This window comes from Phalacrocorax carbo, chromosome 8, assembly GCF_963921805.1.
Source record: "Phalacrocorax carbo chromosome 8, bPhaCar2.1, whole genome shotgun sequence".
NCBI classification, from domain to species: Eukaryota; Metazoa; Chordata; class Aves; order Suliformes; family Phalacrocoracidae; genus Phalacrocorax; species Phalacrocorax carbo.
In genome coordinates this window covers 22601710-22616973 of record NC_087520.1, presented here as the reverse complement: position 1 = coordinate 22616973, position 15264 = coordinate 22601710, and positions in this window count along the sequence as shown.

Sequence of the window (15264 nt, the reverse complement as noted above, 5' to 3'; positions counted from 1 at the left end):
ATTCCGAGTTACCTCAGATTTTTTGTAGGGTAGAGGGTGGTGGGTGGAAATTGGCTGTCTCTGTATTTGGACTCTGCTGCTCCGAGCGCTGTAGCACAGGCTACATGTAGCACATGTAGCATGTCAAAGCTGTGTTCAGTGCTTCAGCTGCAAGGGAAGCATATTTAAGTCCATCTGATGAGAAGTATTTTTGAATTGGAAGGATTATTTTAATGAGATGGTGGCTTTGAGGTCTCGTTAATTTTTAACCAAAATCACTAGTTCATCAATTTCTGGACTGATTCTGGTGACTATCCAAACTAATTTTCCTACGTTTGTAAGAACATTTTTCTTCTCTACTGCTGGGTGTAAAATCCAAGCAGATGGTTGCTCATTTGCCAGCATTTTGAGCAGCTACTTTTAGAGAGGGGAGAAAAAAAATCCCTGAAGCAATCCTCAATGTAAGCAGGCTTTTTCTAAGTAAGCAGTGTCACTTTTAGTAACCCTGAGTGTTTAGGAATAAACACCAGTAAGACCCTTAAAAAATTTGATCCTGTAGTTTTAAATTACAGTATTTGGTTAGTAGATTTGATATTCTGTTCACTTTTTCCCTTTTTTTTTTCCTTGATGGCTGGAATGTTTTTTTCTGCCCACAAATACAACAACAGAGTGCTCTGTACTTTTATGAATGCAGACTGTCCCTTATAGCTTGTTGCTGTGCAATCATAAGTTAGAGGAGTTTGAACTTGTGTATTTTCAGAATGGCACAATAAATCCTCATTACAGAACTATATAAAAGAGGTCTGAAAAGGACTTTTAAGTGTCATCTCCTCATGCCCCTCAGCTTTTAAGCTGAAGGACTGCTGATGTTTATGAGAAAGCAGTTCATAGACACATTTTACGGTATTGCCACAATGGTTTTCATTGCAATCAAATAAAAAATAGGCAAGAATTGAGATGCTCGTTAATTATGCCTTCACATAAGAATATTTGTTTGGACTTTAATGGCCTGTTTTTGAAAGATGTATGAGCTGACCTAGTGCCATGCTTCCCCTAAAACAACGAATTTGACTCGGTGATCCTTATGGGCTCCTTCCAACTTGAGATATTCTTTGATTAGGCCTGTCTAACCCATCTGGGGATGATGTTTGTCCAGCCAGGCCTTTAGAAGCTGTCTCTGCAGGAGAACCCACAGCCTCCATAGTTAGTCCGTTCCCGTGCCTGGCTGCAACGTACTATGAAAAAAGTTGGAGCTGGGCATTTGAGCTTCCCGGCGGTGAATTCCTGTTGGAATGGTTAGTGAAACTGAAAAATTTTCCTCACCTAAGTTTTACATTAACTTCTTGTAAAACACTCAGCTCCTCTTGTTTCTCTCTTCTATGTATTTTTTTCAAGCAGGTGAGGCAGCTGGGGAGGGTTGACCCCCAGTTAAATACAAATAGCTCTGCGACCAGCACACACACACTTTCTCACCTACCTAAATTACCCTTTCACAAAACATTCATGTTTCTTCCTTGGTCTCCTTTGCCCTAAAAAATGTCTTAGTTTGTCCTCTGGCATTGATTTGTTTTTGGTCAGCAGAATGAAGCAATTGATTGCTTCTGCCAGCCTGGAAGCAATAGCTGGTGTCATTTGGACTGACAGCAATCAGGAGGAGCAGCAGCAAGAAATGTTTTGAGAACTGACATACTGTAACACCACACGTTATTTTTATGAGAGAAACCGTGGCACCTAACTGAGTTAGCACAAACCTTTCTGATACTCATCAGTGTTTTTCTACCCATTTTTTGGTGACCAGCTATTACAAGAGCTTTATCCAAAATTTTAATTGAACCAGTTGCATCACAGAGATGTGATAGAATCAGGAGAGGCACAGTGTGAATTCTTTCTTTACACCAAGCTGCTTCTATCCCCAGATGTGCTTTTTATAAAACACGTTGTCTGGTAGCACAGCATATGGCTCAGGAGTTTGTGGTTTTATTAAAAAAGCTAGCTATTCATCTAGCACTGCTTCTGCCTGGCAGAAAGCAACTCAAAGCTGTTCCTTGCCTCGGTTTCCTTTTTGCCAAACGAAGGTAACGCTTCCTTGTTAAGAGTGTGTTTTATCCTCTGGATTCTAGGCAGCGTCTTTGTTACAGCAAATACACCAGCCAGATTTTCCCGGAGCTCTGATGCTTACTTGATAAGTGCTTGTCAGAGCTAAAAGATTCCCCTTTTAAGAAATCGCTCTGGTTTTCCTGATCAGTCCCATTAAACCCTTACTGCTAAGCTTCTTCAAGACTGCCACATACCTGATAACTTGTATGAATAAGATAAGTGCTTTTCCTGCTCTCCACCCTTCTCTCCAAGTGAACAGGCCACTTGGCCCTGCAGAGTGGCTGAGCATGCAGTTCTAAGCCCACATTTTTCCTGTTTTCCTGATCTTACCTGCTCAGAAATGATTTCACTAGTTGATGGCAGCCTGAGCACTAAATGCTGAGCAGAACTGTCAGCGGGACTGTGCGCAGAACCTGGTGGAAGGATAACTGATTGTCCTGGTTTCACTGCGTCACACGAGTGAGTAATGGGGGAAGGTCATGCAAGCTTCCAACTTTGATGGTTTTGCTTTGCAAGACTGGCTCTGGGAGCTGAAATCTAGTGGGTGTCACATGCTTTTCTGTGTTTTGTGCTGACAAGACAATGTGATTCAAGTCTGAGCTGGGCAAATGCTGCTTTTGAAAGAAGCTGTGACAGTTTGGGCTTCCCTTGGAAGTGTCTCCTGGGTGCATCCGAATACTTGCCTTGAGCTGTACCTTCTACCACATTGTTGCTGACCAAGCAACATCTAGGCCCACGCAGCTTTTGGGTGTGAGAACAGCCTGATGGCCTTTGTTCTGAAACTAAACCTGATGTGTCAGCAGGACCTTGAGGATGGTGTGAACGCATTAACGTCATGCACACATTGCTTTGGAGAGGATGCCAACCTACTACGGCTGGGCTGGAGGTGAACATATATGTTACTAGAGTATTGAGTTTTTATGTAGTTTATTGTGTCCTCTGACCCCATGTGCACAAATCAGTCCGACTTTTTCAGCACCGAGATACTTCTGCAATGAATCAGGGTCAAAGAAGCTGGAAGCTTCACATCACACTCTCTGCTCAAACAATATTGGCATCTCAGCCTACATTAGATACACAGCCAGGTTGGAGCTTTATACCCTGCTGGTTTTATGCATTTTTAGAGACACCGTCTTGCTCCTTTTCTGGCAGAGCCTGCAATAACCTCTTTGCTGCTGGCTGAAGTGCACATGTTGGGTTTTCCCAGTAATTCCTAGGGGAGTTTGAAAGGCTGACCACAGGAAGGCGGTGGTCTGGGGGGGCCTGTACATGCACTGATTGTCAGCATCCAGGAGAGGGGGCACTGAGCTTAAGACATTGTTTTTGTGCAGGTCCTACCATAACTGTTTTCAGGTTGTTGGTAGTGAAAGCGGTATTTGGCCTGTGAGATCAAACAGGTGTCTAAGTGACTTTCTGTTGTATCTGCCAGGTGAAAACACAAGTCAAGTGAGATTCAAAGCAGAGTTTAATTTGTGCTACCTTGTCCTAGATTTGAGCGTAGAAGAAGAGTGGGTGTCATGGTTGGCAGAGGCAAAGAAAACAAAGTATTACTGATTGTTTTGTAAGGAGGGAAGTGGTGAGAAAGCTGCCAGGAGTAGCAGAGAAGGAGATGGACAGACATTTGGCTGCATCACTTCAGTCAACATGAGATGTGCTGAGCACGCAGTGTGCTGGGTACTACCTGAGTGGGTGTGGGATTGCCTCGTGCTGGAGCAGCCAGTGCCCCAAGGGGTCCTGTGGCACTGCAGTGGGCTGGGGAGGGGTGAGCTGCAGGAGTTAGCACCCTGGCTTCTGCTGCCTTCTCCTTCGCAAAGTGCTTTTTTCTTATTCCTCAGCTGGAAAGCCTGAGAAGTGGAGTTATGATTGAGTGTGTGTGTTTAAAGGCTGTGATTCACAGGGGTCAGAAAGGGAAGAGACCAGCAGGTCGCCTGCATGTCTGTTCTTTCTCTGCTGGCCTGAGCCCAGTGCTCGACATGGACCATCCAGAAATTCAAAGCCCTTCTGCCAGGGACAAATTTGCTGTCCTGTGGGCTTGGTTGTGGTGGATGGAGCTGTGCCTGTGGCTGTTCCCATTTCTACAATATGTCCTCCTGAATTTGTTGGATCAATGAGAAATAGGGAGAAGAAGTAAAGTTGCATCTGCCGCCTTTTCCCCGCCACTTGTTGGAGGGAGCTCTCCTAGCTTCCAAGGAGCAAGAAAAGCAGCCTTGGAGAAGTTGCCACCCACAGTAGCCATGGAAGCATCTGGCCGTGGGAGCAGCGTGGCTGGGAAGGCAGCAGCTGCACGGAGTAAGGCAGGAGTGGCAGCTGCAGCGGTTCCTTTGGGTCTGCTTGGACAGGAGATGAGAGGTGGGAAGAGACAATGGGAAGCAGAGCAGGCAGGGGAGGTGGGAGTATCCGGAGGCCTGCAGGCGTGGTAAGCTCTCAGTGTGGTGCTCCCTGATTTGAAGGGGTTCTGAAGTGCCTCCACTTACCCCTGTAAACAGGGTAACATCTCAGTAGATAAACTGCAGGACCACTTCCAGGCTGGGCATCATCATGTGGTTTGTCTGAGACCAAAGACTTTGGTGAAGAGAGCTGGAGATGTGTGGAGAGGTAAAGTTGATGAGGAGGCAAAAGCTGAAGAAGGGACCTCAGGGAGTGAAAAAGAACCCAGAGAGGACTTGAGACAAGGCTTGAAGACAAGAGAGAAGAGGAAGACGGTGAGCTTCCGCCTCTCCCAGGCACTATTCCCACTGAGTATGCTTAATGGGTTTTGCTTCACAGAGGAAACTGCACCTGGGAGCTTCTTCTTCCCTGAGCACTGAAGGCTGGTTGGGCTTTCCTGTGCAGGTGCCAAGCTTGCTGGGAGCACAGCAGAGCTGATCCCATGCTGCTGCTCTTGGTGGGGGCTGTGTGCAGGAGAGCAGAGCGGCAAACAGCAGTGTGCCACCACTGCTGGACCACTTATTGGCTGTTGTGGAAAATTACAAGGGGCGGCACAGCCCCAAAAAGCCAAGGCATTTGTTCTGGTTTTCGAAACCCTTCATTAATGTTATTGACAATACCAGCAGGTCCCTGAGATTAGCACACTTCTATTTTTGAAGTTATTTCACGTGGCAGGCTGCCAAGCAGTGCCAGTGGCCTTAGTATCCTTTCTATCTGCATTGGCAGGATGTACTCTGGTCTTTTGCCTTTCGTTAGCTTCTGTAAAGCCATATAGCTGGAGCTATTCACAATGCTCCCCCACATCTTGGGGGAAATGAACCTCCTTCAGGTTTTCCAGCTAGCCCTGTGGCAAGGCAAAAATCTCTGGTGTTTTAGGACAGAAGCCACTTTTCCTCTAGGTGCCAGGTTGCAGGCAAGGCACGGGCAGCACCCGGGCTGCGCAGGGTTTGAGGTGGGAGGACCATGTAGAGACGTAGATGAAGTTTGCAGAGAGCAGTGTGTACCACCTCAGGGTGCTCTCTGGCTGTGCCTAGGTCTAGGAATGGAGTTTCAGGCACAGCTTCTCAGGGGAACAGCATGTCATGCTGATGGAGCGGGTGAGGGATGTGGGTGCCTCAGTGCATGTTTCTGTGGATGGCCGCAGCTGCAGCACTGCATCCTGCTGTGTCAGGGTGTGGTGTCGCTGGGGTCACAGAGAAAGCAGCTGGCATTCCCTGGGGGAAGGTGAGGTTCCTCTGTTCATCAGCTTAGCCCACTTGAAAACACAAATCATGGGGCCTGCTTCTTCCCAGCTCCAGCTCCAGCTGGAAGGTCTAAGAGCACAGCAGCACCCCAGGACCAAACCCATTTTGTACTTGTATTCTCTCCTGAGTGTGCCTTTAATGCCTGATGTTGTGATATCAGAGCTGTGCTTGAGTGATTGTGCTCAGATGCACTGTCAACTGCTCTTGCCATGTTTCAGGCTCGGGTTCTCAACTACACAACTGTCAGGTTGACAACTACACATTAAAAGAATTTACTCTCAATTAGCGTATGAAATGGAGGGGGGATTTCAAGGGTGAAGATTGGCTTAAAGCTTGTCAGCTGTCTTCTGTGTATGCTGGGGTCCTGCAAGATCAGAGAAAAATAGCTTCACCATCAGAAATCCCAGTTTGCCTGCAGATGAGCTTGAGAAACTGCAACCCTAAAGATACTCCCAGCCTTACCCCGCTCCAGATCTCTCTGTGCCTAGGAACGGGCAGTGGTAAGGAGGTGCCTCCTGAGGGTTGTGATGGTGCTGTTCCATCTATGTTGTGATGCTGCAATAAAAATAAAGTGTAAAAAAGTAAATGGAGGACACAAAAACCCAACCTGCACTCTCAGCTTGTGTGGCCTACAAGACTGGGCCTGTCTCTAGCTGTCCTGTTGGTCCCTCGGGGGCTCTGGGTTCTCCCTAGGTAAAGCAGTAGCACAAGGAGGATTATGACAAGCCCTCCCAAACAGGAGGTTTTTGCTGGACAAATTTTTCCCTGACTTCAGACCGAGAAGCTGCCAAATGCTTAGGATACAGTGTGGCTTTTTTTTTCTCAGGCATTAGAGCAAAAGGGGAGTGAGATGACCACACAACAACATAGTCCTGTAGCTGGGGGGCTTGGCAGTGATGCACTTGGGAGGAAGCAGTAAAGCAGATCCAGAAATCAAGGCACCATCAAAACAATCCTCAAATGTGCCTGTTTCTCTTGCTGCGTGACTATCCTCTGCAGGGCAGGTGTATCTTGGTGGGCAGGTTCCCATCACAGCAATGATTTAAGATGAGTTTCTTGCCTTCACCTCACTTACAAGTACAAGATTTGCAGTTCGTTTAGGTGTTTAATTCATACCCGGGGGAGTGGGAGCTGATGGACCTTTGAGCCCCTTTCCTAAGTGCTTTTTGTGCCCGTGGGTGGCTGAATGGCCACTTCTGCTGCTGGGGGGCAGCTCTGCGGCTGGGGTCAGGGAGTGGAGGGCTCATGGGCTTGGTGGGGGGAGACATGCACAGGCCCTGGTCATCATTTACAGAACAACTGTTGGAGTCACACCTTTTGCAAATGCTTTCAGAGAAGAGTCACCCCTCACGTGTGCTGGTAGAGACCTGAGGAGCACTGGTGGAGCGGAGCAGAGCTAAGCCAGGTGCAGCCTGTATTTTCCTGGGCAGGGCTATACTCTATTGTATTGCCCCTGTGAATCTGGGCTGGCTCCTGTGAAACCTGTAGGGTTACTCCAAGTTTGCACCAAATCAGCAGGGTTTATTGCAGTCATGGTGAATTTACCAAGCCCTGTTTGGAGCTGTGATTTTTCCTTTCATTTTGGTCTCTTGGGTGCACAAATGCAGCTCTGTCTGCCCAGCTGTGAGTCTGTCCCATGCTGACACAGGCAGAATGGGGTGAACAGGTCATCACCCCCGTGGATGCCCAGGTCTCATTGTGGCCAAGCTGCTCCCCTGATGAGAACTGCTCTGGATTTACACCAGCATCCTCCAAGTGAGGCCCTCCCAGTGCAGCCCTGGGTATGCAGTAGCACTTAACGCCTGAGCATCTCTGCAAAGGAGTCCCACGCACAGCCCCAGACCCTGAGTCCCAGCTGGCCAGGCTGTGCCCAGCACCTTGGGGCTTCAGCTGAGTCAGCAGGGCAGGATGGCATGGGGAAAGGAAAATCACTGCTGATCAGGTCTTGGGAACAGTATCTGCTTCATGGCAGAGACTGATTTAATCTCCTTAGCAGTCACCTCAATCGTAGAATCAGCAGGATGCTAATTAACTGAGAGGCACTCAATGACAGACATTGAGATTGCTCCTGGCTTTAAGTGGAACCCTTTTGGGTTTGGCAGTTGTAGCTGGCTGCTCTCCTAACGAGCAGGGCTGCCTTGGGGCTAAAGCTCTGTGTGTGGTGTCTCTGCACTGGTTACCCTGCAGCTGCCCACCCCTCTCTGCTGGCTCTGGCTGGGGCTGGGGTGTCCACACACCAGTGAGATGATGCCACATCTGTGTGCTGCCAGGGAAGCACCCACATCCTGCTCCTGGTTCCCAGCTGAGGGATCCAGTAGACCAGCGTGGCTGTGACCCACTGGACCCCTCACCCTGCCTCTCCCCAGCCCCTCTGGCTTGGAGCCTGCCCCTCACCTCCACCCTGAAAGCCCACAAGCTGATTAAGCCCAGAATGGTAATTGGTTGCGACAGCTCATTTTGTTATCTTGCATTTAGTTATTGATGGGGTGCATGTGACTGGATTCACAGCAAAGGTCAGTGTTAGGCTTGGCCAGAGCCCCTTGTTTGGTCCACCCCAGAACGTGGGATGGGCCTCCAGAAGCTCTGCCAGGACCAGCTGTAAACTGGCAGTACAGTCCCACAGCTAGCAGCAACAACGTCAGAGATGATTTGACCCCAGGGATATGCAACACCCTGCCACAGGAGGATGTGCAGGCTGGAAGAGAAGTGAGTTTGAAAGGATATTTGGCACTCACTGGTGAAAACCACTCTTTCCAGGGCTGTTGGACACAAGGACTGGGTTTAAAGCCCCTGAGCTGGGAGGATGCACAGGCCAGGACAGCACCTGGTACCCAGCTTTCCTCAAACCAGTGTGGAGAGACTTCATCTTAGTTTTGTCTTGTGCTTCTGCTATAAGGGACAGGGCTAAAAAGAGAAGGGGAGGACGAGAGGGCAGGGAGGTGTGTACTGCATGGCTGGGTTGGTGCTCCCACACATGCACCCTGGCAGTGTGCCAGGTGCCAAGTGTGGTCCAGGCAGCTCTTAATGGGAAGCTGCTGAAATTTGGTGCCTTCAGCTCAGGCAGGCAAGGCAGGGGCTGGAGGGGCAGCAGGCTGGCCGCCCGGAGGGGCTGGACCTCCCGGCAGGCTGGCTGGCAGCTGTGTGCAGGACAGGGGGTCATGTTGAACTCCCCACCATTACTGAAGTACCTGCACTTTCATCCTGACTAAAGGTTGGGTGCTTTGAGAAAAGGACTCTATTTCTAGAGTAAGGTAAGCAGTTGGCTCCTGTTTACCATCATTGGTGGGTCAGGGTGTCATTGAGTCCCCCCATCTCCCGACAGGCACAGGGAATTTGGTGTAGGCTCTCCAGAGAGGAGTAGTTGCTGAGTGAAAAGGCAATGAGAGATCGTGAGGACACATTGGTGGGTTTTGGTTGAAAGCTCCTAAATCCTGGCTAGGGCACTCAGACATGCTGAATGTGCCTTTCCAAGGAGCTGGAGAGCTGAGAGAGGAAGGTTTATAGTCCTCTAGCAGGCCACAACCTGTGGGAGGAAGGGCTGAAGACCTGCCTCTGTGGTGGAGAGCGTATGATAGTGCCTTTGGCCAGCCTTCTGCCTCTCTCATCACCCAGCATCTGCCAGGTCCATGGCTCAAATGCAGCGCAACAAGAGAGTGCATTAGCGAGAAGTGGGATGAAATCGTTAGGATTGATGGATCCCCCCAGAGCTAGAGGTATTGATCAGCTGTGGGCCAAGGAGAAGGTCAGGGACAGAGCTGGTGGGGCACAGGCAAGGGGAGCAGGGTATTTGGCTGCTTCTGTGAAGGCTTTCGGGATGAGCAAGGAGGAAGGGCTGCGGGTGACTGCTCAGGCCCCTCCAGATGCCTTCTCTTGCCCAGGCAAGGACTGGCTGTGCTGGAGCCCTGCTGCATCCCCCTTTGGACTCAGGCATCCAAGCAGGGAAGCTGATGCCTGGAAAACCCCAGATGTGCTCCAGGCTCCTCTCTTCTCATGACTGTGACTCTAGGGAGCCTCCAGCCCTTGGGGCAGAGCTGGCTCCACTCCTGCCAGCCTCACCCACCCAAGCACAGGGAATTCATTCCCTGGCTGATTTTGGCCAAGGCTTTGCTGTGCCTCCTGTGTGACAGCCCCTCCTTGGCTCTGCCACCCACCGAGGAATGTAGGCCTAGCCCCAGCCTGGCTCCATCTCCAATGTGCTGACGAGGTCCTGGGAGTTTGGGCAGTGCAAACAGAGCAGGCTTGGCTCTCCTGGATCAATCTCTGCCTGCACAAACAAAGGAGAGCCAAAGACACCCAGGTCTACTGTGGCCGTCTGCGAGACTACCTGAGAGCCCCCCCTGCCCAGTATCGGGCCAGTCTTAGGTTTGACCTAGAGCAGCTTATTTTCATGGGCAGCCTGACGATGTGTCTACTGCAGATGATGGGCATCTGCCACCTTCCAGGGAGAGGTGGTGGGTGTCCATCCCACCAGGGCTCCCTGCAGTTTGAGCACAGATGGGAGAATCCAGATCCAGCCTTGTGCAGGGATCAGCAAGCATCTTGCTTTCTCAGCAGGAGGGCTGCCAGGCTCACCTGAGCTTGTGTCTTATCCTGCCGATGTTAGAAGCCAAATATAATCTGCTTTAAAAAATCTGCTCTGCCAGCCCCAGGGCCTCCACACCCCTGGGGAGGTGGTCTGCATTTTGAGACCCAAGTGCCCTCAGTGGCTGGCACGTCCTGGTCTCCCCATGAGGCAACCTTGGTATGTGCTCATGAGGCTCCCTGGTACCCAAGCAGGAGTGCAACCCTCTCCCCACCTCCGGCCAAGCTGCACACAACCAGCCAGCAGAGAGGTGCAGCCCATGCATGCCTGGCCCCCGTGTCCCCAAATGCAGCTGGTAGTGATTGGGAAACTGTGGAAACTCAGAATAATTGAGTTTTCCCACTCCATCATATTCCCCTAAAACCATTGTGGCAGCTTGTAGCCAGAGAAGCCAGCCCTCGGAAATGGCATTATCCCGCCTTCCAGGGGAAGGTAAGAGTGGACAGCTTTGCTCCATTGCAATGGGTGCTGTGTAATTGAAAATTCTCATTAATGCTGCCTTTGAGAACATGCCAGTCTCTGGCCTCTGAGGAGAGAGACCCTGCTGTGTCTGCTCTGTCTCATGCCTATCAACTTGCTAAACACATCTGCACACATGCAGTCACTCTGAACAGTTCAACTCTGCCCTGCTGGCAGGTATTTATTTAAAGCCTGGCTTGGCTCTGAAAAGGGGCTGTCACAGAAGCAGTATGGTGGAGCCAAGCTGCCTGGTTGTGCCACTGGGAGAAGGCAGGGAGGGATGGAGGCAGCTGCTCCGGAGAGATGGGCAGGAGTTTGGCCTGTGGGCCCAAAGGCCTTGGCAGCCAAGCAAGTCACAGAGGGGCTGCAGGGGGGCTGTGCAGGTGAAGACCTGGGAAATAGCACCCCCAGAATAGGTGTCTCCTGGTAGTGGGGGAACTCTTCATGTGCCAAGTCCGTTCCCGTAGCCATCTCTGTCCCGGTGCCTCTCTACATGTTTTGAGGCACCTCTTGTAAAAAGCAACATTTGCTGGTGCTAAGACATCTTGATGCCACATTAAGCATCCTTCATTTTGCATCTTTGCTTTGAGTGCCTTCTCTGTTTGTCCCTAGTGCAGCTCCAAGGGGTGTTGGGGGGACACACTGCAGTGGGGGTGGAGGTTGCACCTGCTTTGGTGCCTGCAAAACCCAAGGGAGATGGGTGAACTCTTCTGTCTGTGGTTTCCACATATTTTTATGAAGGTTCTGGTGCTCCTGGAGGTGGTTTGAGGCTCTGAGATGGAGACTCTTGGATGCTCAGCTTCTCCTTGGCCACAGTGGGCTCCCCAGAGCACAGAGCAGCAGAGACGTCCCCTCAGCACCCATACTTTCAGCCTCCTCTCTGCCCCTCCTGGGACAAGCTGTTTCCAGGACAGTCAGGGGGATCTTTGTATCCACACTTCCTGCCAGATGCATCTGATCCCCCTTGCTCTGGAAAGCCATGTGCTGTCCCTTCTGCATGGAGGCAGAAGCGCGAGTGAATGCCAGCCCCTGAGGGGCCCCTACATCCTCTGCCTGGCTCTGGAGCAGTGACAGCAGGTGCTGGAGTGAAGCCTAGTTGCATTGGCCCCACTGGGCTGGTGTGGGAGGAGGAGGCCCTCTCTCCACCTTCTGCTCACTTAAGAGCGGGGATATCTCCCTCTGGCTCTCCAGACCCACAAAGTGCAACACCTAAGCTGAGATCAGTGTTGAACAGCTTCATCGCAAGGAGAAGGGAGTTCAAGGCAGCACAGTGCCGCACGCACAGTGCGGGCACACTGGACTCCAGGGCCAGATATGTCCCTCTATAAATCAGCTTTGCTCTGTCCTGCTTAGCTGATCAACACAGCTGATGGACCTAGACCTTCAGTTCCAGGCAGAGGTACCTGTGCAGAGGCAGCCTTGGAAATGGCTGACAGCAAAATCCCCAGGACTGCCTTGTTCCTGGCCCAAGAGTGCAGCTGAGCCATGGGAATTTTTCTTGGTGGGTTGCTGGGCTGTTTTTTTTCCCTCACTTTTGGACAAAATCCTCCTATTTCCCTGAAGCAGAGGGCTTGTGAGTGCAGGGAGGAGCAGGGCTCAGAGGAGCAACTGTCCTGCAGAAGTGTTTGGCAGCTCAAGCAGTGAAAGGGGGGGGCTCAGGGTCTGAATGAACAGAGAAACTTGAATGGGGCCCAGCCCTATTAGAGGGATGTAGAACATCTTGTTAGGGCAGAGACCGCAGCCAGGATGGAAAATTACTGGTAGCCCTGCGTTCCGAGGGCAGGAGGCAGCTGGGGAGAGTTTGGGGGGGCTGGCAGTTTGCCAGCCCCGGCACATGCTTTGTGCTGTGGTGGTGGAGCAGACAGAGCGCAGTGCATCTCTGCCCTGCACCAAGTCACGGAGGCAATGCTCCCTGTCCTGGGCTCGCAGGCTGCGTTGCAGGGAGAGGATGTTGAGCTCCCTGCAGGATTGCAACTTCTCAGGCTGCTTCAGTGAAATGTGTGGTGTTAGGCTGGAGAGTGGTGTGGCTGGCTCCTGCCTGTTGCTGCCTGCAGCCCCAGCTGTGAGCTCATGCACGGGCACTGCCACGTCACAGCCTTGCCCCCTTGCTCTGCATGAGGCCCAGTGGTTCTGGGGGAACTGACCTGTCCTGGGACCAGTCTGCGGGCTTTGGGCAGGGCAGGTGTCTCTTTCGAGGTGTCCAAGATCTGATTGCCCTGCTGTCATTCTGACCCTGATTATTTTGGAGCCGGCAAGCTGTGGGCCTTTTGCTGCCCTGTAGGTGCAAGGCTGGAGCAGATCATGCCTGCCCTAGGGTGGCAGGCAATGGGATGCAGGATGGGGCCCATCACCAACAGCCAGTGCTCCAGCACCATGTCCTCGAGCCTAAGCCAGCCTGGTAGCCCCCTTGCTATGGCCATGGCTCCACAGCACATGGTCCCATGCCCATGGAGGAGCTCTGCCTGGCAGACACCTCTGCCTCAGAACAAGCACGTCCCCACGGCCCCTGAGGTCACCCTGTCACTGCTTTGTGTGCATTGCTGGTTTCTGAGAGATGGCTCCTTGGCATTTTTGGAAATAGGCCCTTAGGATATGTCTCACCAACCACTAATTCTCCTTGTTTCTCCCCTTTTTGAACAGCTTGACCAAAACAGCCCATCAAAGGTCTGGGGCTGAGCAGGGCAGAGCCAGCAGCCACATACTCCAAACAGTTTCTTTATTTAAGGGCAGCAATAAAAGCGTCACACTTGTACGCAACCAAACCTATATTTAGCTCTGACTCTGTGCATTGTCACTGGACTGCATGTGCCTCGGGGTGGTACCTAATCCCTGTTAAACCCTTCAATATAGGTGCATCAACCATGCTGATCCCCTGCCCAGCCAACACAGCAGCCAGCACATTTGCCCCAGGCCACTTCTCCTCCTGCCCCCCAGATTAGCCCTGTGTGCGGTGTAGGATGCACCCTGGAGCTGTCGGCCATGTGTCAAACCTTGCCCTGCCTCAGAGCTTGGATTCAAACTTCTGCTTCCCTTGCTGGTCATCTCTATGGTCACTCTCTGCCAGTGGTGACTGTGTGCTCCATCCATCACCAGCTGTCCTCCACCGGAGGGTTCCTTGCATCATTGCCAGCACTGGGTGCTGCTGTGGGAAGGGTGGCCAAGGAATGTGGAGGTACCTGTGGCAGGGTAGAGGCTCCCACCTCTCCTCTGCCAGGTCAAGATGGCACTGTGCGAGGATGCAACAGGAGCTTTGGGGAGGATCAGGGCTGTGCTGTAGCATTTTTGTTAGAGTTTTATGGCCTTTACCCTCTTCTTCATGAAATCTCTCCAGGTTTCTGCCAGACATGGGGGAAATGAAAGGTCTCAGGGCCTCGTGTCCTGCCACCTTCCCTCTGCCAGCAGTGGCATCACTGGGGTCAGCAGTTCCGGCCCCTCTGCTCTCTACTTGCAGGTGTGACTGCTGAGGCAGCTCCAACACCAGGGATCCCAGCTAGAAGGGCAGCCCATTGCTCTCAAGCTGGTCTTGTTCAAGAGAAGTGACTCTTGGAGAGGGACGGGGGCCTTCTGGGAGCTGAGCTTTTGCTGGAGTTTTGCTCTGGAGCCCCAGCAGCATCCCCATCTGCCTGCCTCACCATGCTGAAAGTGGAGCTGCTGTAAGGCTGCTTGTGGACATAACTGCCCCGGATAAGAGCATGGCAGCCCTGCCTGGGCCCAGCTGCTCTGTGCCTCAGTTTCCCTACCAACAAATCCCGCAAGAAGACCTCCTACAGAGGTACGTGAAACCTTCATGTGGATGTTTCCAGCCTGCAGTGGTACTTCGTACAGGTAGACAGTGTAAAACCCCATCCCTACCCGTGCACATAACCCTGGGCTTCAGGGAGGATCTGCAGCCCCTGTCACCACATGGGATGAGCCAGATCCATCCCAGGGCCAGGGACCACAGGTCCCTGGCTGTATGCTGTGTTCTGGCTATGGAGTTGTTATTCAGAGCAGCCCTGGCTGTGGTGCAGAAGGGAGCTGCCACTTTTGCATCAATGATGACAGCCCCTCCTGTGCTCCCTCACTGTTGCTGGCATTGGCAGTGCCGTGGAAAATTACTCTGTGTTGCTGGTGGAGGAGTAAACCTGGGCACATGGGAAGGAGGGGTCTGCAAAATTACACTAGCTGGCCAGGGTGTGTCCTTTGGAGACACACCGGACAGCTGGGGTGGGCAAATCCAGCTCCCAGCCAGGGGGCTTAAAATAGCATCTTCTGCTGCCTGGCTTGGCCCCCTCCACTCACCATGGGGGAGGATGGAGGCTGGCTGGGGAAGATGGGGTGAATGGCCCTGGGATGGCACACTCCACTCCAACCCACTAGCCTGCAGATGCAGGGCAGAGGCTCGGGTCTCATAAGCAGCACCGTGCTTCTGGCAGCCTTTGTATGCCTTTGGCATGCCACTTGTAACCCCACAGCACCCAACTTCTTCCTCCCACT